This window comes from Diadema antillarum, unplaced genomic scaffold, assembly GCF_040938485.1.
Source record: "Diadema antillarum isolate AM-2024a unplaced genomic scaffold, OU_Dant_1.0 scf00000029, whole genome shotgun sequence".
Taxonomy (NCBI): domain Eukaryota; kingdom Metazoa; phylum Echinodermata; class Echinoidea; order Diadematoida; family Diadematidae; genus Diadema; species Diadema antillarum.
Window position 1 is genome coordinate 2,217,642 of NW_027270918.1, and position 21,802 is coordinate 2,239,443.

Genomic DNA, 21,802 nt, shown 5'->3' on the forward strand with positions numbered 1-21,802 from the left:
CAGTGTGGACAGAAAAATCTCACTAATTACCGCGATCCTAATCGCGATCCAACTCGCACTATTAGTGCGATTTTTCAGAATAATCGCGATTATTTTGCCAAGCGTCGTGTGTGTGAGCGCGATCGAGATTCGGAAATCGGTATTTTTAATCCCATCGTTCGTAGCGCGTGCGAAACTCTATTGGGACTGCGGGGTCAGTCTTCGGTCATGCAAGATTCGCGCATGCGCAGTTTGGCCACTGATCGTTCTTTCCTTGCTGCGAAGTGCGATTTTTCCCTGTGTATGAACGGTCGAAAAAAAAAATCGAAATTTGGATCGCGATTGAAATTTCGATTTTCGTTGTTTGTGAACGGGCCTATTATGGGTAGAAAGAGTACTTGGTGGATTCCAACTGAATGTTTATCAAACTCATCACGTCTCTCTAAGAGCGACTTTCTGGTGATAGGAGAGTGGGTTGATGTGTTTAGGGTGAAATGTCATGAGCCATGTTTCTATTTTCTTGCGATAACCTCCGTGTCACTTTTTCTCATTTATATGAAAGGGATCTGTACTGCCTGAAGTATAATTCATGATTCATATAGAGCCTAAACATCACATCACTTGATGAAAGAAAAAGTGCATCTGATTTACTCACTGAAATTGTTGAAAGGATCATCTGCCTGGTTAGTATACCAGTGTGTCTACAGAGCTGTGTCCCCCACAATTACTTTCTTACTCCAGAAAAACCAAAAGCATGACAAAACCGAGATGGGTTTGTCAGGTATGCAAGCCATTCTATAAGATATGATATGCAAGATAGTCTTGAATGGAGACTATGGTCTTCTCACAGTTACTGTGCTGCTTGATCACACTCCATGTTGTTCATCTCTCATAGCCATTGAAAAAAAAAGAGAGTCATACTTGACTGCTGATGACATTAGATCTCAAATGTCAAAGACTACACAAGGGTTAGATTGGGAAATAACAGCCATACTAGTCTTATGGGGGGGGGGGGGTTATTGGATAGCACTAAGAGTTTTGAGAACTTCTGACACTCTTGATGGTCCAGTTGGCATTTCCTTCAGAAATATTTCAGTTTTACTTGTATGTTGAATTTTTTATTTGTTGAAACACAACTGTAAACTGAGTTCTATGCAGCCAAAGCTCTTGATTTCTTATTCACACTGCTGAGATGGCTATTTTTGGACATAACCTGCATGCATGTTAGAAATAAAAGAAATGAAATTAGGTAGCGTCACCATTTAGTGGTTGGTTATAACACTCAATCAATTTAGCTTTGGTTTAATGGATTTCAATAACAGTCTTGGGGGGGGGGGATGGGGATTGGGATGAATTCTCATTTAAAAATAGTTGTTAGAAAAAGGAAAAAAAAACCCAAATTAGAAGATATCTACCAGGCAGCAGCTGCCATGACAGCTGTTAGATCCACACCTGAAACTGAAGTGAGGAAAGTTCATCTTCTTGGAAGGATGAATTCGTTGCAGGGAGATGGATTACGGTGTCAGCTCCATCAGCCACGTGAAGCGTCATTTTGAAGTCCCCTTGGCTGTGGGACTGGAACGCTAATGAAATACGCAGCAACCACTGCATGACATTTGATTCACCGATGGCTCTATATATGCTGAGGAGATGGTATTCACCCCCACCATACAGGTACCCATAAGGCCAAGTAAAAAAAGAAACCAGTTTCTCGTCCTCGCGCGCATCGATTTTGGCCGCCGCATCGAATTTTTTACTATTTACTATTTTCAAAATGGCGCTGAAAATACCAAGAAATTCATAATTCTCGTCCCAGTCCGCTCCCCGCCCGCATCGATTTTCAGTTGCCGCATCGACTCTTTTGATATTTACTATTTTTTCGGCCGCCGAAAAAAAAGGAAAAGATCGACAATTCACCTACCAATCGTGACGTCTCATTTCTAATTTTTACGCCTTGCGTCCTCTACTTAGCTGTAGACTGTAGTACAGCTGTAGCTTCTGTGTGTAGTGCGTATGTAATAACGCATGCACTAACATTTCACAGTGCGAGCTCGGCCGATCGGCAAGATCAAGGAATGACCCACAAAGCAGTCGAACTGCACTGTAGTTGGATGGGCGGCGCGGCGGGCCGGCCTACTGGGCTGTGATGTACAGCGCACTCGGTACGTCGTGAACGCGATAGCGGCAACATTTTTGCGAACAATCGCTGATATTCCACGCATATTTCGCTCGTTGTTCGTAGTTTTCCCCGTTTCTGATATTTTAAGCGGATGAATTGTACTGTACAAATGCTTGTGAAGATTGTACGGTATCGAGTTTGTATACATTTTCATGTCATTGTGACTATGTGCATGTGTGTGCAGTGTCGGACGGTACGGTGCCAGCAGGAAGGTCCACACCTCCCTGGTGCCAGTGCAGTGGCCGTGCCGCACCGTATATCGGCAAAGTGTGCGTGTTTTGTAGCTGTCCAGGGTCCCCATCCCCTGGTCTGTCACGGCGATACATTCTATTTTGAAGAGAAAATGAATGCGCTTTTCCAGCAAATGTAGAATTATTAAATGGGTGTATCTACAAAATAAATAACTTTTCCACGGATTCTGGTTTGTCTCGTATTTCTGCGGGATACTTTTCTTCACGATGTAAATTCACGGACACAGCCGTGAGTGGTATCATCTGTAGTGTGTACTGTTGTGCAATAATTCATCATCCAAATAATGAGTGATTATCAAATGTCTTTTAGGAACATGAAGAAACATCTTTAAACGTTTAATGCTAGAATGCCATATCAGTATCATTTTGACATCCATCTGCAATTGTACAAGCCAGTTTCCAGTTGAATGTGCTACAATTGTACTGTGAAGAACTGCAGATATACATACCAGCTGTGTGGACACAAAAAGTCACAAACACCAATAAATAAAGCAGTGTTTTGAATATCATGGAATTTATTTCAGTCGTACATTTGTTGAAAGACATGTTTTATATCTGTTTCAATTAATAGCACAATACATCAGAATTGCAAGTACACTGGTATCACAAAAGCCATTACAACACTAAATACCAGTATTAAGATGGTCATTTTCCCTTGACATCTGTAGTGGAAAGAAAAAGCAAATGTATTTCTGCATGCATAAAGTTTCATTTCAAGTATGGCACATTGTTTGAAAATGCACAGAGTGCAGGCAAGACGTACACTTGGGACCTGGTCTCATAACACAGCTACCAGAGTGATATTTCATTTCATAAATTGAATATAGACAATTGTAAAGCCCTCTCTCGTTACCTTTCTCAGAATTACCGGACGAAAAACACATATTACTTTCATTTTGACGATCCTTGAAAAAATAGTAAGATATCAAATAGTAAGGACCTCCCTCATCGCCTTGCTCAAAAAACCCGGACGAGAAACTACTTTCTTTTTTTACTTGGCCTAAACAGTAGAATTACCACAAGTGATGAGGATGCCCCCCCTCGTGTACTTCTGAAAAATAAAAGAGAGCACCATGACCGACACATAGGATAGTGGCAGCTTCCATAGCAATGACACCATTTTGCTTTTAGGAATTCTGGGTGTTGCCATTCTGATATATTGTCGTTGTCAGATCCTGTTTCGATCAGAAAGCATTTCTTTCTAATGACAACTGGTACCAGATGCTTTGGGTTTGAGATTACGAGTCAGTGGAATCATCTTTGGGACTATTAAATGCTTGTGTAACACTCTTAGTCTTTGATATATTGCTCTCTTTGGTATATTCGTGCTCTTGTATTGAAGAAACTAGTGATGAGTGCTCTTGGCATGGTAGGTGCAGGAAGGGGATAGGTCCTAAATACACGCAGTGATGCAATGTCCAAACAAGTTGAGTCCACTTCTGCCAGTGTCTGATCATCAGTTGAAATAGGAAATGGATTCACTAGTGAACATGATACAGAATATATGGAATAGGACTCATGGCACTCCCTAGTGCACCCTCAGTCGGGTTTTAAGTGATGATGGGTAGAATCCCTGTTCGGTGTCAAGAGAACTTGTCATACAAGAACCAAGATTACACGATCATAAGGGTAGTTTATACCGACACTTTGGACATATTACTCATCTTAGTACTTCATATAAAATGAAGGGAAAAGATTGACACTGGCTAATGAATATGATGAATATTCATCAGGGGATGTTCTAAATTTAGAAAGAGGAACACCATATATGGTCAGGAGATTTTATGAATGACCACTAGGCATCATCACCTAGAGAAGTCACCACAATGGAATGCGGTGGTCAAGTATAACGCAGGTGGGTTGACACAAAGGTTGACATTTGAAGAGGGTGGAGAGTGTGTGGTCAGTGCAGTGGGGGTTGACCACTTTTCGTAATAAACCACTGCTGGGGTTTTTCTCTGAGTTGAGAAGCGGGATGTTGGGAAATTGAACTTACACAATTTTGTGCCTTACTGTTCAAGTGACTGTGTTTGAGAATGAGCAGCTACATAAATACAATTGTAGGTAGATAAAGAGAGGGGGATTTGTGGTTATAGTAGAGTTGATGTGTGGAGAATGATGTCAGTATTAGATTAAACCCAAGGAACTGTAAGAAAAAAAAAAAACATGGAAGATCTTCCTCTGCAAGTGCTAAGGACCCAGAGGGGTTAGTTTTTGTTTTGTTTTTATTATGAGGACTAAATAAAAGGCAGCAGACTTCAAACGAACCGGGAAGCATGAGTGAAAGCACCTTTCGTGTTTCTGTGAATTACATGGAATGTTTTATGAAATGAAAGTGGGGCATCAGAAGGGAAAAATTCATCAATATCCCCCAATCATTTTACATAGTGCTTTCAACAAGAACATAACGTTGGAAATAGATGTTAGTCTCTCCCATTCTCAGACAGGATATCCGGTGGGAAGTGTTGAAAACAAGAATAAGCTGCACAGTGGCCATGGCTGATAGACAAGGAAACAAGTCCCAGTCCCAACCATAGTGGTTTGTGTGGGTGTGATGTGATATGCCAACTGCACCCCACATGTCAAAGGAATATTTGCAGCAGAAGTGCAAGGAAGAGCACAACCTGATCTCAGCGAAGGGCCAAGAATCTTGTGGATGGCAAGAATTTAGTTTCGGGAAATGTGACTCAGGGGTTTCAATCTCGTTTTCATAATTTTTATTGCCAAATTTCGTGATATCAGTGATGCGAGCTGGGACTGTTGATGTGTAGCGTGGTGGGCTTTTGTTTGTGAAACTCGCGGCCTTTCAACCTCTTTGAAATCAATGCCAGAATGTGGGCATGTGTATGAATGTGTGTATTAGTCTGACAGATAAAAACATGTTTTTTTTTAGTTAGGAAGTGATTATATTGAGGTACATTAGCCGGCTTTCATGGATTTCCAGCTCTAGCAAACATTAACAGAATTTGTTGGTTTCCATGTGCCAGTTTGTGTACTTTTTCTTTGTCTGGGTAACAACTTCCCGTTCTGTCCTGGCTTGGAAGAAAACAATGGTGTTGTGACATTTGTGCACAGAAAACAGGATAACTGTCTGCCACAAACTACAACTGCACTGCACCCTCCCAACAATCTGCAACCTTGTCGGTGCTTTTCTGTGGGCGTAAAACTGGAAGTCAGTCAGACCCCCCTACTGACGTATCCAGTGTGGTTTTTCATCCTCTTCACCGCAGCAAAACAAACCTCAGTTTTGAAATGGGTATATGGTTGCATACGATCTCCCTCTCTCTCCCCCGCCCACTGCCGGAATATTCACAGTGTGGAGGAAGACTAAACATGGTAAACAAACATCCTGAAATAGGCAAGGGTATTGAGGGGATACCTCAACAACCTCGCGTAGAGGAAAAAACACATCCATAACTGGTTATGAGGTCCAGTCTTATTGGGAAGTATTGTGCTATTAACAATCACAGTTATTGACCGTCCGTTCAAACTGGAACGGAAAAAAAAATCATGACTTCATGGCACTCGAGAAGTACCGTTAGTTTATAGTTTTTGCTGCTGCAAAAGAGCATGGGTGATTGCCTTTAGAAGTCAGTTGTAGGCAATTACAGCTTTGATGTCAGTTTGTTTATACCATATTCTGGGCTGGCCAGCTGCAATGTTGCTGCACTTTTTGCATGCCTAGCTACGGGGTGAAGAAGAGACAGTTGATCGACTAAAATGCTTTTCTGCTGTGAGCGGTCTAGTTGCAAATTGTTACAGCAAACTTTGTGTGAAGTTTGTTGTTTTTTTAAAGTTCTCTCTGAACCCAAAGCCACAAGATGTAAGGTGTGAATATGGCTGAATGCTGTCTAGCCTAGCTTTTGATAATTTGTTACTTCATTTAGAAATACATAAGTTCAAGATATCTGTAGTTTCTGATCCATTTTTTAAATTTTGTTTGCAGGAAAGTAGTGAAATCAAACAAAGTGGAAGAATGTACATTGAATAAGATCGTGGCCTTGTGGCGTGTGAAAGATATGATACGTCACAATGACTATTGTCATGACAATAGCATGCCATCTTCTAGAATTTGTATTTGCAGTCATGATGTTTGCTATTACTGTATTATCATATGGGTCTGTACACAGCAGTGCCCATATAATGGTTACTCATTGTTTGATGTGTACAATGGGTTCGTTGTTTGGTTTGCAACTGACTCTATTCTTTCTTGCCATTGAACAGTTCATTTAACACATGGGTTTATGCGCTGGAGGACCTCACTCTATTCCACATCACCAATTGTGGTTTGGATACAATCATATACAACAAAAATAGCTCCTGTTGTAGGGCGGTTATCTGTGGCTTGTTAGGCTGTGATGTCACCTATTGTTATCTGATAGGAATAGCCAGTTATGAATTGATATAATCATGCCTGATTTTTTTTTCTATTTTTCTGTTTGTTGATGGTCGGTTTGTGTTGTTGTTTGTTTGTTTGTTTGCTTGCTTGCTTGTTTGGCTGGCTGAACCTAATTTGAAGGAAGTTTTGAGAAGAGTGACACACTTTAGTTGCCGGAAGTATCTAGAAGATGGTAGGGTCGAGTGTCATGGAAGTTGCTCATATCAATTCATCACCATCATCATGATCTTGTCTATAACACATGCGGTGTTACAATAATTATATTAATAAACTTGTTAAAAAAAGATGACAGTAAATGAAAGGATGTAAAGATCATCTTTGGATGTTTCACTTTCCTCATGACTGATAAAATGAAATTACCAACCCCTCTCTATGCATGTGTTTTGTTTCTGTTCCTTTAGTGCCAATGGCAATATGAAGCATCTTCTTTCGTTGGGTTGGATTTCAAGAGTCTTGATGAATTAGCCAATTTAGGTATAATGCCAGCTGTCATCTCTCTCCCACTCTCTCTCTCCCTGCTTTTATGATACCTCATAAAAACAACAAGAATACAAACGATAACAAAGTATAAAATGAAGAAAAAGAAGGGAGGTTACATGTATGTCTCAAATTATGAAAATAACCTGGTACCTCCATCTGCTCACATGCTTTTTTAATTTTTTTTTTTTATTAGGGTTGTAAGTTCACAGTGTCTGCCCTCAAAGCACGCATGAGTAGATCGTAATGTCTGACAAGTCCAGACTCATTAATGTACAGTACATCAGTTAGATAACATTGTATCAGTGATTGTTGTTGGTGTTTTTGTTTTTATGTCATTGCCTCAATAATCAACGTCAGAAATGAAATGAATATTGCACCAAATCAACAACAACAACAAAAACAAGAAAATTGTGTTTGTGTCTGAGTTGAGTCTATCATGTAATTTGTCTGTGAATGAAAACATCAATGCAGAATTTAAGGAAGAAAGATAGAGAGAGAGAAAAAAAAGGAAAGAGATTATCCATACAAAGATTGTTCCCTATTTACCACTAAGAAGAGATTATATACATGTAAGTGGTGTAACACTGCACATTTCCAAAGAGGTATTCTGAGTTTGCACTGTACCAGGTGGCAGCAAAATTAGCACACTAATTTTGAACCGTGCTGGCGTGCACTGCACCACCGTGTTATTTTGGGAACACATTATTTTCACACTGAATGTGCATGTGTGGCATATGTATTAACATTGCGTCCACCTATTCATATGGTCCAGGCTTGAAGGTGAAGGTGACCTGGGCCCCACTAAACTACAATGTACATAGCACATTTAGCTTGTCTCAGTTTGCAATGGTTTACTGCCACTGTATTCCTTCAGATGGGGGGGGGGGGGGGGGGGGGAGGGGAAAGGAACACATTTTGCTCTCTTCTCAAACTTATATTCCTGTCACAATTGCAATTATTTATGCCATATTTCATGGGGAGTTTTTTGGTGCTATGCTGCAAAGTAATTTCGAATTGGAGCTGACAGCCTTTTTTGCAGCATGAAACTCTTGTTGATTGCCGACTAACATTCGATGCATTGCGTTGACCAACACTTCCATGAATCTTGGCTCTTCACGAAACTCGCCAAAGTTTTATGCCCTCTGAAATTTCTGGTTGTACAGTAACCCAATATTAGTTGACACGATGATAATAATCTTGTCAATTTTTTCAGAGGAGCTTTACATGGCTCTTGTGGTGTCAACCTCAACCCAAGTTGTGGTGGAATACTTTCAATGTTGTCACTCGTAGGTATGTGGTTTCCCAGAGTCTAACGTCTCCTTGAACCTTTTCAATACACGATTCGCTGCCACACGACAAGTTGAACATTCAGAGTGTCTGTGAAGAGTGTTGAAAGGAACCGGACAAGGGATGCTGTACTTTGCTGCTGAAATTAAAGTTCACTTTCATTGATAGAAAAGTTGTACATTGATGGTGTCTACTCCACCATCAGTGCACTCAACTACAAGTTTTTTTGGTTCATGCAGTTTTAAAATCTGGAGGTGTGCATGTGTTATGGTATTTCCATGGTAACAGCGGTAGAAAGCCCACACCATCTGCTGTTATTTGTGTTTTTTTGGGAGCTTCTTCTTTTCCAGTCGAAATGATTCACTGTGCTTGCGTTCTTCTCGTTTAGGTCCATTTCACGACACGAGTTTGTATTTTTACTTGACCCGACTGTGCTTGGAGTGGATTTCCGTAGGGCTCTGGTGTGACGGAAGAAATAGAGGTGATTCTGCCTGGCATTTTGAGTGTGGCAGGGGATATTTGCTGTGCCATTCACAAAGCAGTGTTTATGTTTGCCCAAATAATTAGGACGGGGGAGTATAAAGGTGATATTCTCCACACTAGAGAACCACAAAACCACAAGAGTACTGGAAATGCCTTTTCTGGGGGGCAGTGGAATTTACGATATGTTTCAGGAATGCAAAGTATTTTCAGTTGTCTCTGTAAACTCACTCCAGACTGTGACTAACAAATACCGCAAATTGATACAATTTTGTGCATTGAATTGACAGTGGAAGAAGAAGGCTTGACAGCCATACCAGACTGGGTAAGGCTGTGGTCAAGAGAGACTGCATGATTTGTATTTCGCGTGCATTCATAGTTTCTGTCAAGTCCAACCTACAACTGATGTACCAGCTGATTTGAAAATGGCAGTGTACTCAAACTTTGAAGAACTTCAGATCATTCATTGTGTCTTCTCAGGTTTACTGCAAAAGTAAAAAATATCTTGTGATATTAACAATTATGACTGTTTATCTCAAGATGATTCCAGATATTTCAACACATGACAGCAATGGGGTTTGCCATATTGTGAAAATGTATGCTTTGTCCATGAAACATCCACGATACTGAACAGAAACACATCCTCAGTGATGTATGCAACATGAAAATCGTGATGTTATATTCTAATGGAACAAAACAATTATTCTCCTTCTTTTACAAGATATGATGAATCTCATTCTGTTGGTCTTTTAATGTGTGTGTGCCATAAAACTAATATGATATGCTGCAATTATAATAACCCTTGTAAGCATCACTTGCCTGCAGCTCCTTGGAAAATATTGCCCACCCTTCATTAGAACAAGATGAAGTTAATCATAAACTTTGTGCTCTTGTGCAGGAACTAGCCCATTTATTATCCACTTGAAGAGGTTTCTTGTTTCCTTGTTCCTTCCTGTATGCATCACTGGTAGGGAAGATAGCAGAAAAAAAGAGAGAGGTATATTTCAAACTGTCAACGGATGCTGCCGCGACCGAATTTGATTTATCGCACACATATTTTTTTTTTCAGTTCGTGGAAGTCATTTTCAGGAAGATGGGGCATGGTTTTGTGAACATGATTAATGCTCTGCCCAAATTGCTCATGTCTGTTTATGAATTCCAAAAAATTGGGTTCTAATGGTAATTTCAGGATGAAAAACGGGGGGGGGGGGGGGGGGGGGTAGCTAGGGGGATGGCGGTCCCGTGCATAAATCATCTCATTCTCTGAAAAAAAAAAAATCTTCCAAAGCAGATATTAGGTTATTTTGTTTTTACTTTTAGTGCAACATTTTGTAACCACAGTTGTATGCTGAAACAGTCATGAAGCGCTGATCGTGATGCTGTGGTCAAATAGATAGATAGAGTCTCCTGTTTTGACCATAACTTGTCATTTGTCCATGCGTTGTTCATTACTGGCATAACATCTGATGCGTGCAATTATTCGTGTAGATCTTCAACACATCTGTGTATGTAGATACTGATATTCTTTCCTTATTATGTGAATGTAAATCCAGGAGGGCGCCCTAACACTGCATACATACAATCTCTTTAGGATTCAGGAAATTGTAGGGAATTCCTAGAATTATGGGATGCCATCGATTCCCTATGGAAGACACTAGATGCCCAGTACACTGCAGCATCCCATTACCAATGCTTGCATTCTTGTGCCAATCTGCTGTCCTGACGTCCTTCCATTTTGCTCTTCAAACACAGAGCTGACGTTTGCCTTTAAAGCGAGTTATTCCTCCAGGAGAAAGATGTCCATTCTCCCATAATGCATCGAACCAAACACGTTTGCTCTCTCCTGTGGCTAATATTGCACATTTCCATTAGGCCTAAGTGGTCCACTACCGCATTGGTCAGTGAGTGGTCTTTGCAGAAGAGCTTCTATGGCAATTTGCATGTAAATGAAATTTAAAGCTTTCCCATTTCCAAATTGCCTCCAATTTCCCTGTCCATATCTGTTTTCAGTGAGCATTTCTAAAATTTATTGTGGTAATATCCACAGAACAACCACATCTTCTTGCACAAAGAGTATAAAGTTTGTGTTGTTGTTATTTTTTTCACCATCTGCTGTAATCTACTGTTCCATTGTGTTGACTAGTTTCTGAACAGCACTATTGTATGTTAACACTTCTGGTATCTGATTTAGAGCCGCTTTTAATTTGCCATTATTAAATGCACATTTGGCAAAATATTTCAAACATCATTCATAATTAGAATACATACATTGTACATGTACAAAAGTGTATGTTCTTTTCCCACGTAAATGTCTGTCTCCCCTCCCCCTTCAAGACAGATATTTCTACACAGTTTGAGCATTTTACTACATGTAGTTTAGAGTATACACATTCACCTTACCCTACAGTTTCATTATTATTTTTTGATTTTTATTTTGCTACTCTGCTCGACAAAATTCATCTCGAGAATTTGCTTCTTGTACGGGCAAGAAATACAAAGAGAGGTTTAGAGGGTTTACGATTGTTTGATTAATGCTCCAAAGAGCAATCAATTTGTATTAATGTCCACTGTTGAAATATAGTAATGATTGTAACAAGGGAAATTTATAGTAATGATATGATTGGTTATTGCGAGCTTATGATAGATTGCCCTTTCAGTTTTGGATAGGTGATTTGACACTTCCACTTCTGGAACTCAAATACAAGATTATGTTGTCACGTAGCGTATCCGAGTTAGCATGATGGTCAGTAGATGATGCATGAACACTACAAGAGATGAACATCCACTCGAGCAAAAGATTACGCTAGACGACCCCAGTAGCCTGTGAACTTTGGTGGATAAAACCCGCCGAAGTGAAATGTAACCAGGGACGGGGAGATTCGTGCTTTGCCGGGGGAAACACGATGGAGCTTGTTACAAAGCGTGGGGAGAGTGGGCGAGATAATTGGGAGGCTGTGCCAGGGGTTTCCAGTGGCGCGGCTGGGACAACCATTATCCATGCACCAGCAGGGAATTCTTGTCATTCCGTCATGTAGCTTTCACTACAGCCTGTCTGGATAGTAACTTCCGAGATATTCTCTGCCCCATCTCCCCGCGCTCTCTCGCCGTCTTTCGTGCATGAATCCAGCTAGCTATGCATGGAAGAAAGGGGGGGGGGGGGTTGGTTGGCAGCAGTGTGAGGGAGGTTGAGCATAGGATGGAGGAACGGAGGAAGGAGGGATCTGTGTGAAGTGGGATGGTTGTGTAGGAGGATGCTAATGGTGGGATTAAAGAGGGTATTTGAGATGAAGTCTACATGGTAGCATAAGATGGCATATGTTGTATGTAGATCTGATACTGTATAAGCTGTTATTTTCACGTGCAGATATTTTCATGAATGAGGAGGTCTCAGCATTTCCTTGAGATTTTTTTTCTTCAACAAATTAACATTGAGGCTATCGTAAATGTGCTATTTACTGAGAGCTTGGTGACATTTTCGTGCAATTTGCAAAATTCGCGAAAATTAAACATTTGCGAAAATTAAACATTCGCGAAGATAATGGCTCATACAGTAGAAGAGATAGGAGAGAGACAAGTGACGCAAAGATTAGAAGGTACAACGTCGGAGAGTGTTAGAAAGATCCAGATATGTGGTCATATTAAACAAGAATGACTGAGATATACACCAGCTTATAAATATGGTTGTACAGAGGAACATGAAATGTGCTCAGCTGTGAAGACGGGAAAAACAAATAGGCATGATATAGTATGTCAGGTGATGAGCAAATAGTACTCCATAGCTGTGGTATTTACGAAATCAAGAAGTATATTTGGGCAGGAGAATGAAAAGGCCAGGGGGTTAGCAATCAAAGTCTTGACATGCAGCCTGCGACGAGTCTTCAGGAACATTTATGAAGGGAATAAATTGCATGATGGCAAACATGAGTCAGCAAAGGAATATGCTAGTTATTGCTGAGCCATGTAACCTTCTGAAGCTTATGTAGGGGATAAACGTAGGAATCGAATTTGTGCATGAATGCAACTTTTTTAGCGTAATGTTGCATCATTGTGGATCAGACGTTGCGAGGGGTTGCAAGGGGATTTTTAAGTGGGTAGAGGCTTTAATCTCGGTGGCATTTCGGGAGTGAGAAATGCTGAGTGACAAGTAAAGCTTCGTGATAGATTAGCATTGACATGGTATCATGTTGATGGCAAGGGAAGATCAGAAAGAGGCCAAGTTGACGATGAGACAGTGTGAGAAGCAGACACTCTTCACATCTAGTATACTGTAAAACTATGTATGAAAACATTCGTGGGATGAAACTTTCATGAATTGCCACTGGGATTCAACGCATTGCGTAGAAAAGAAATTTTGCATAATATGCATTTTACTTTTGTGAATTTTGACTTCTCATGATATTCATGAAAGTTTCATGGATGCAAAAATTTCGGGTTTTACATAACACTACTTTGCGGAAGGTGGGTTGTGACATAGGCCTATATGCAGGGAAAAAAGCTCTTTGAGGAGGAGGGAGAGTATATATGTGTATACCTTGGTTGTGGGCTTGAAAGGGGATTTATACTTTAAAAAAACAACACATTATTTCAAACTTATTTAGAAATGTATTTCATGCTGATTGAGTATATTAGTAGGTCTAAAAGCATACTTTCATCACATTTCTCCTTACTGTATTTCTTTCAAATCACATTTGGCCTATACCTAGATGTGAAGTTATCATCCAGTTCAGTTTCGTTCAATTCTAGATACACACTTCCCCTTTCAACGGTTTGACCTCTAAGGTGCAATTAAGATTGAGGAGCTTACACGTAGCCCAGCTTTTTATTTACTTCTTCTGTGATGCTTTTGCATACATGAATGTATTCTCACATGTAGGCTTTTCGAGAATGTATGTTTTATTGACCGGCCGTGGGTTTTATGATGCAGCTATTGTATGGAATGTTGTTGGCTTCAGGAGTCCGTTGGGAGACTTATTTCAATGTAAACGCACTCAGTGAACTCAAAACACATTCAGAAGTGCCTTTCAGAAACATGATAAAACAAACATGTTCTCTTTTGTGTGTGTGAAACCCCTGGTAACCAGGCTTCTCATAAATTCCATGCCTTGCGAGAAAGAGGTCTCACCTCATTTTATCCGTGGCAGCTTGTCTGGCGTCATCATTAACGTGATGAGTGAAAATGTCGTGATGACAGACGTACAAAAATTTCCCCACACAAACATCATCAACTTGTACAGACTGTAAGGCTCTTTCACTGCATCCAAAATATGGAAAGTTAGAAAATGTGAACTGAAAGAGGAAAAAGCCTTCATTAAACTGTTCCAGTAGTTGCTTACACAAATTTCACATTTCTAGTGCATTTCTTCCAACATTCGGAGATATGGATTATGCAAAATCATAAATACTTTGTCTGCTTAAGGTTATTGTGACAGACAAGGTTATTTGGTCAGAAGCGATTGTTAACTCACTTTTCTGCAGTTTTTATATCCTTTTCTTAACTGCGATTTGATAATCAAAATTTAGGTTTGCGAGGATTTTCTTGTATTAGCCATACCTCAAAATATTTGCCATGAATTCCTGGTATACTTGTCTGTTTGTTTTTGTTTGTTGTGGGGTGTTTTTTTTTAAGGGGTGGGCATGGTTTCGAAGACTGAGCACAGGCTTTAAATGATGGTTTTTATGCAGGTTTCTAAGCTTTGAAAAAGAAGAGAAAGAAAGTATGCAGGCTAAAATCTGGAGAAGAGGGTCAGAGTAAACAGGGCGTCAGCTAAAAGAGGATCTGATGATGTTAATGGGCAGACGCGACCAGAAACATCCAGGGGTGCATGGCAGCAAAGTAAACAGAACTGGCCCTGTGTTTGCATCATATACTCAAGTAGATAATGTAGTGCAGAATTCCTCCACCAGTGTGGCCTATGTATTTGGAGTAGAATATTAACAAAATGAGATGATGAAAGAGTAGGAGAGAACATGAGGGGGATAGAGAGAGGACGAGGGATAGATGGGGAGGTGGGGGTGGATGGGAGGGGTGAGATATGTGCCCTGAGTGTCGAAAAGTCTCCCTCCCCAGGATGTTTACATTAGGATATTGATGAAATTCCCAGGCTTTCATTTGTTTAGCATCTTCTTCTTTAAGCGTCCATAATCTCAGATATGAATTCTGTTGGACCTTAAAGGTGTGCTGCAAGGGCAGTTTGATTCAACAAAGTCTGTAGATTTGCCAGAAGGGATGATGACAAAAGTTGCTTATCTATGTCAGATTCAGGACAGAATAATTAATACCTGAAGAATATCTAAGTGAAAGGACAATATCCCCCCCCCCCCCCCCCCCCGATCTTCAAGCATCTTTCCTTATGCCCTCAGATGTATAAATTGAATTTCTTACGAGTTTGTTGCTGTGATATTACTTTTATAAGGTCAGTTTTTGCATAAAGGAACCATTTTATATTAGCTGGAGCCCGTCTCTCATTAAATCCCCAACAAGGAATTGCAAATGAGCACTTTTCTCGTTGGATGATATGCAAGGCAGTCTATCCGACAGAGTGAACTTATTTACTAAGAATTTTTATGTGTTTGCCTCATGTAGCAAGACATGGTTTGCACACTAGTACCAGTGATGGGGATGACTATGAAACCCAAGCCGGTTGCTAGGCAACAGATGTTTATAGCCGCTGGCTGTAATCAGACTGTGGCATCTGCTTTATAGATGTTTTTCAGAGCTAGTCTGGCTTCAAGTCGTCATTTTTTCTTTTCTTTTTTTAATATCAAAGCAGAGAACATATTTCATTTTCCTGCGCAGGAATAAATGTGGAAGGGACAAATAACTTTACTTAGTCCCACATGTTTTAAACTGAAGGAAGAAAGCTATGAGAGTATGGATAGAGAGGAAAGTGTTTGAAACTCATAATCTAAAAGTCTTAATAGGGTTTCGTTCATTTATTTGTGAGAATTTTGTTTGTTTTTGTTGGTTTGGTTTCATTTGATGTGTTTTGTTTTGGGATTTTTTGGCTTTTTTTTTTGTTTTGCTTTGTTTTTTTGCCAAGGAGTTCAGATGACAAGCTGTAAGTCTACTGAATTATAAGGATCATTCTGGAGGATTCCTGCGAATTCATATCATCATTCACTCAATGGTTTGCCACATACTCATTTGATAGAACCAGTATTAGCTACATGTCAATCATGCAAAGATAAAAGGAATGGAAAAAATGAATACATTTGAAAGATGTGGTCAGATGATGAAACAGTTGAACATGTGACCGTCCATGATGAGACACAGGCTATCATGAAAAGTGAAGTATGATTGATCCAAGTGATTGCATTTCACTTTTCATGTTTCGGAATGAGTCATTTCTACCTGAATGAATGTCAGGATATGCCCTAAGAGATAAATAAAGAACTACAGTCTGTATTAAGAGGGTGGGGTGGGGGGGGGGGGAAACACCTTTAAAACCATTTATGACTAAAGATATTTTCAAGTAAGCCGAGATCAATGCCAAAAACATGAGGCATAGGGCTACCAGCAAGTTTTGACATATTGAGCAGCTGCATTATCAGTGGGTGTGTAGTCTTGAGAATGGTTAGCAATACATCAAGTGTCAGTGAAAGAGAAAGAAGATCCGTTCAAAGTCATGGGGTGAGTATGGTATCAAGTTTGGCACATTGCTACGGACTCTTTCACTTTCTTTCTTTCTGTTTTTTTTTTTTTTTATGCCAACCCCGTGAGTCATGAGTGATCAACTACGTAAACAGGACATGCAAACATGTAGGATTTCTTATCGTACAATATTTTTTTTTTTGGGGGGGGAGGGGGTGGCGAAGAAGAAAATCAAATAGGATGCAGAAGAAAATGGGGGATCGAAATCATACCAGCCTGAGTAGAGATAGCCCTGCTACAAATAGTTCATGTGGACTTTGTACATGTATGCTATGTGAGCAAGCTAGAGGGGGGAGGGAAAACAATAGCTCACGCTTTATGTATGTTCGTGGGCGATGTATGAACTGTGTGCTCAGCACATATGCACACAAGCCGTATATGAAAACATGCCCCGGCGCAACAAAAAAAGGGAAGAAAAAAAGAGATAGCAGACATCACCCACCGTGAAGACAGTGTCAATAGTAGAGTGCAAGAATTGTGAGTCAGTCCCGAAATATGGCATGATATTAGGGAAGATCCTCCTAAGGATCTTTCATGTCCGTGAAAGAGAGTTTTCATTTCATTCCTGCTCGCAGTCCCTAATGCTGTGAATCCCCTGGTGTATTAGAGCATCTTTCAGAACAAAGGTGTAATTTACGAGAGGGGTGATTTTGATTAAGAGATTGGGGATTGGTGGATGAACCTTCTGTGATTGAAATAGCCATCTGCCTGAAGATCATTTACATCTGGTGTGTCCTAACATGAATGTGTATATGTGGGACCCCATTGTAAGTTTCTAACTGCCTTTGTGCACCAAAAATAGTACAACTGATATTAGATTGTGTCATAGAATTGAAAACGTGATCATGTGAGGAGGATGTTTAAGAGCCACTTTTACCATCTCTGAGGAAAATCAAGCAGACTTTGCTATATTTTAGTTGCCCCCCCCCCCCCCCCAAGATTACTCAAACTATACCAGAGGTTTCATAACTACAACACTCCCTTTCTTTAGTTTGTTTCTCATGAAAAGAAAAATCTGTTACATTTCAAACTGTCTGTGTTATTACTGGCAGAAAATTTCAGACCTCTTCCCATCTGTTAGAACAAGAAATCATTGCATTCTACAAGCTTGGGAAATGATGTATACAAGCTTGTAAATGAAATATATGACAAGCTTGACAAAAGAAGAAGGAAGATAAATTGTGTAGTGTCTGGCCTTAAGCTATGGCTGCCTTGAAGACCCTGTTGCACAGACATCGTTATTAATTGCAGTTGCCTCCTCTTTCGTTATTCTGATTGTATAAATGATCTAATGTAATGAGTCTCGGGTGTGCGATATCAAATGCATCCCACAATGCACTACCCACACCGATCTGTTTATTGGGTGCAGCGAATGAAGTACAGTATGGCTTATGAAGCAATATAAACGAGTTTGTTCAGTGGCACAGAAGACTTCCGTATTACAATGGGAAGTGAGAGTCAGCATTCAGGAGGACTTGTCAATCAGATATGATCATTCTGCTTCGAGCAAGCCATCAGAAACTTGATTGGGACACACATCAATATCTAATCAATCAATTCCAGTGGGAGTGTTTACCTATCTGTCGCTGAATGGGGTGGTTCATTAAATGTTCCTTGGCCAGACCGTGAACAATGAAGGAGTACCCGTTTGTAATTAGAAAAATGCGAATAAGGTGTGAATTATTTGCAGCGGGTAAATAGAGGACCAGCTCCCAGAGGAAAATGTGTTTGTACAAAGCTCTCTCTTCCGTTGATGTCTCTGCCTCGGAGCTGAAACAAATGATCGTCTTGGTCAGAAAAGCATGGAGGTCTTTTCTCGATATACAATCATCAGCAAAGTTGCTTGTATTATGACCCGTTGCCCCCTCCCTTCCAGCATGCGTCAAATATTACTATTAATCCAAATGTCATCTCTGTTCCTCCACAGCTTGTTTGTGGCGACGGTGGATGGCGGGCATGGTCAGATTGGCCAGACTTTTAATAGACCGCCTCCAGTTTGTTTGTATTGGTACAGACTTCTGAGCTGTTCTTTTTTTTTTCCTTCCCCCTCCCCCTTGCAATTATGGTTATGTGTCTGTCTGAATTACGCACTTTGAGTTTATGGTCACTGACACATATACCCTTTTCAGGCATTTGTGGTTAAATCATCCCGCATCCATATAATGCGGACAAGACCAAAAAGATCATGTTCGCACACATCTTGGGGGAAAGTCCACACTACTGTTACGAGTGCTCATTTTTCGATGATTTACTATTTTCGCTGATACTCCTCCAGTGCCCGTGCTTGCACACTCGCAATCTCTGAATCCACAGACGAGGGAGAGTCTATTTTATACGCATGAGGAAACACATGGAGTGCAACAAGTGTCTGAGGAGTAAAGTAACCTCAAACACGGATGTACTGTATACGCCGAATATTTCGCGAGGTTTTTATTTTCACGAATTTCGCGAGTCCGGTGCTATTCGCGAAATTAAAGACACTCGAAAATATTGACTCTGATCCAAATGTGCATGTGATGTATGGGTGTTCATTTCTCCGTTCAGTTACATCACTCCATGATCGCGAATTTAACCACTCGCGAAATCGTCGGGAATTCCCGATTCGTGAAAATTTAAACTCGCGAAATATATGGCGTATACAGTATCAGTGCAAGATGTGAATCTTGTTTGTGTGTTCATGCAAGAAGTTTGTGATTTTACTGTGCTGGTACTATCCCTATAAAATCAGTGCATAAATGATGCTGACAGTTTCAATAGTCGTTTATGAATGTCTGGAGATTAGAATTTGTTATAAAGTGTTATTTTTTTGTGATGGTCGAAGGATGTTCCATGCAATTACAGAAGTCCCAATGCTTGTTAAATTACACAGATTCATAGGTCGATATGTAGATAGATAGATAGATAGATAGATAGATAGATAGATAGATAGATAGATAGATAGATAAATGAATAAATAGAGAGATTGATGGAGAGATTAATGAGTAGAAGGATGTGGATGGATAGAATGATTTGAAAGATGTACTGTAAAAGTGGTTTCTTTCGCGGTGGTTTTATTTTCGCGCTTTGAAGTTGAACCGCGAATTTAACATCGCGCAAAAATGTTTTAAACTCGTCGCTTGTTACAACGCTATCATTACCGACTGCGAATTTAAACACACGCGAAAAAGTAGGCACTGATGGAAACCGCGAATTTCTGTACGCGAAAGAAACCACTTTTACAGTAGCTAGATGCAGAGAATAAGAGAGAATCAAACAGATGCCCAACCAAATAGAGTCATTGAACTCAGGAAGGTGCATCTCACCTCCCTGTTGAACTCAAGTCAGTGTTTTCGTACAATTGCTCACAGTAAAGCTGTACAGAAATTGCTCAGAGGATTACACTTGTCTACTAGGGAAACAAAACGACTGAATCACACAGGAGTCAGGTATGACCTCAGTTTTCCAAAAGCATACAGATTCAAACTGTAATTATAATCCTGTAATCACATTTACCTTTGACTGCTGCAGGCTTTTAGCTTTGTTCTGTCTGTAATAACGTTATATCCCGTGCATGGAATTGGGCCACGTAGCTTGAAGGGCAGTCTTCAGTTTGAGGGAACTGGCCACGATCCCTGTTCGCATTTGTAAAGTAAGAGCAAGAAATGTCAGCGACACTGATGTTATGATACTATCATAACTCCATACCATGACACCACTTACTAGCACACCAGCAAGATTTAGCTGCCTGTAATGAAAAAAACAGCTTACTTAATGAACTTGCTTGCAATTTACAGTTGACCACAGTGCATTCTTATACTCAAATGTCATGCTTTAACATTTTGATATCAATCAAATGTTTCTAGTGAGCAAAAAGCTTTCCCATGCCTTTCCCAACATAGCAACAACTACTGATGATTCCATAAATATGAGTCATAAAATTGAATACACTTGACATTTATAGATAACATTGAGTATTGCAGATTCAAGCCATGTTTACCAAGGCACAAAATTTGTTTCCTTGTAGATATCAATTTTTGCGTATCTTGGAGCTGACAGCCCTTTTCGCAGCAAAATTTTTACAGCAATTTTTTTTTTTTTTTTGGGGGGGGGGGGGGGGCGGGCGAATTTGCCACTGGTATGGTATTCGATGCATAGAGTGTAGACCAGAACTTTCACATGCATTTTAATTTTGAAAATTTTGGCTATTGTGAAATTAAAATGCACAGGAACATTGCTACTTTTACAGTACCGAGCCCCCTTTAAAAATATTTCGTGTGTAAATGGGGTCTGCATGCTGTACTGATAAGACATTAGAGTTGTATTCTAGAATGTGAAATAGGTCAGCACAGTGAGTCAATGGGAGGGACAGGTCATTGGTATGTGAGGTATGCCACTAGGCTGATTAATTCAAAAGGTCAGCCCTTGAAGGCGCAACCTCCCCTCCAGGGGGAAGAAAAAAAAAAGTTGGCCCTGCTCACATTTGAAAAAACAGCCAGTTTGAGAATGTGCAAACACTGCATCAGATGTTGGTTATGGAGGATGGGGGTGAAGGAAAAGTCCTGCCGTGTGGCTCTTCTGTCACTGCAGAGCAGTGAACCCGGGAATAAGATTTTAGAGATTTAATTTTAATTCTTGCCTGGCACATTGTGTGCTGTTAATTGTAAAGCAGGGGGTGCAATTGTTTGTTGTAATCAGTTTCAAGCCCTGCAAACTCGCTAAAGCAATATTCACATTTCCCCTAGCTTCTTCTCTTTCTCTGCACCTCTCCCCCCCCCCCCCCCCAAAAAAAAAAAAAAAACCACACACAAACAAACAAACAAAACCCTGTATGATGTACTGTAGATGCCAAATTTTGCAATGATATGACTGTCACATCATTACATGATATAACTCCTCAAAGTTGTACTGTCAGTAGATTTTAGGTCAAACATTTGTGTTTGTCTGACTTGAACAGCATGCAGTTCAAAGTGAACACTAATAAATGGCTGCAGATCAATTTTTGCGAGCCATACTAAAACTTCACAAGGAACTGTGGGCTTTGATTGTGTGCTGAAATGTCAGGAATAAGAAAAAAAAAGGAAACAGTGTTTTGTAGTATATCATTGAGAATATTGCCA

The 21,802-nt window shown here is 40.1% G+C and overlaps 1 protein-coding gene across 1 annotated transcript in view; it reads left to right on the forward strand.

The window, feature by feature from the left end:
• The window catches only part of LOC139739022 (fermitin family homolog 2-like), a 110,089-nt gene that overhangs the window by 38,120 nt on the left and 50,167 nt on the right, over positions 1–21,802 (forward strand). The window lies entirely within an intron of this gene.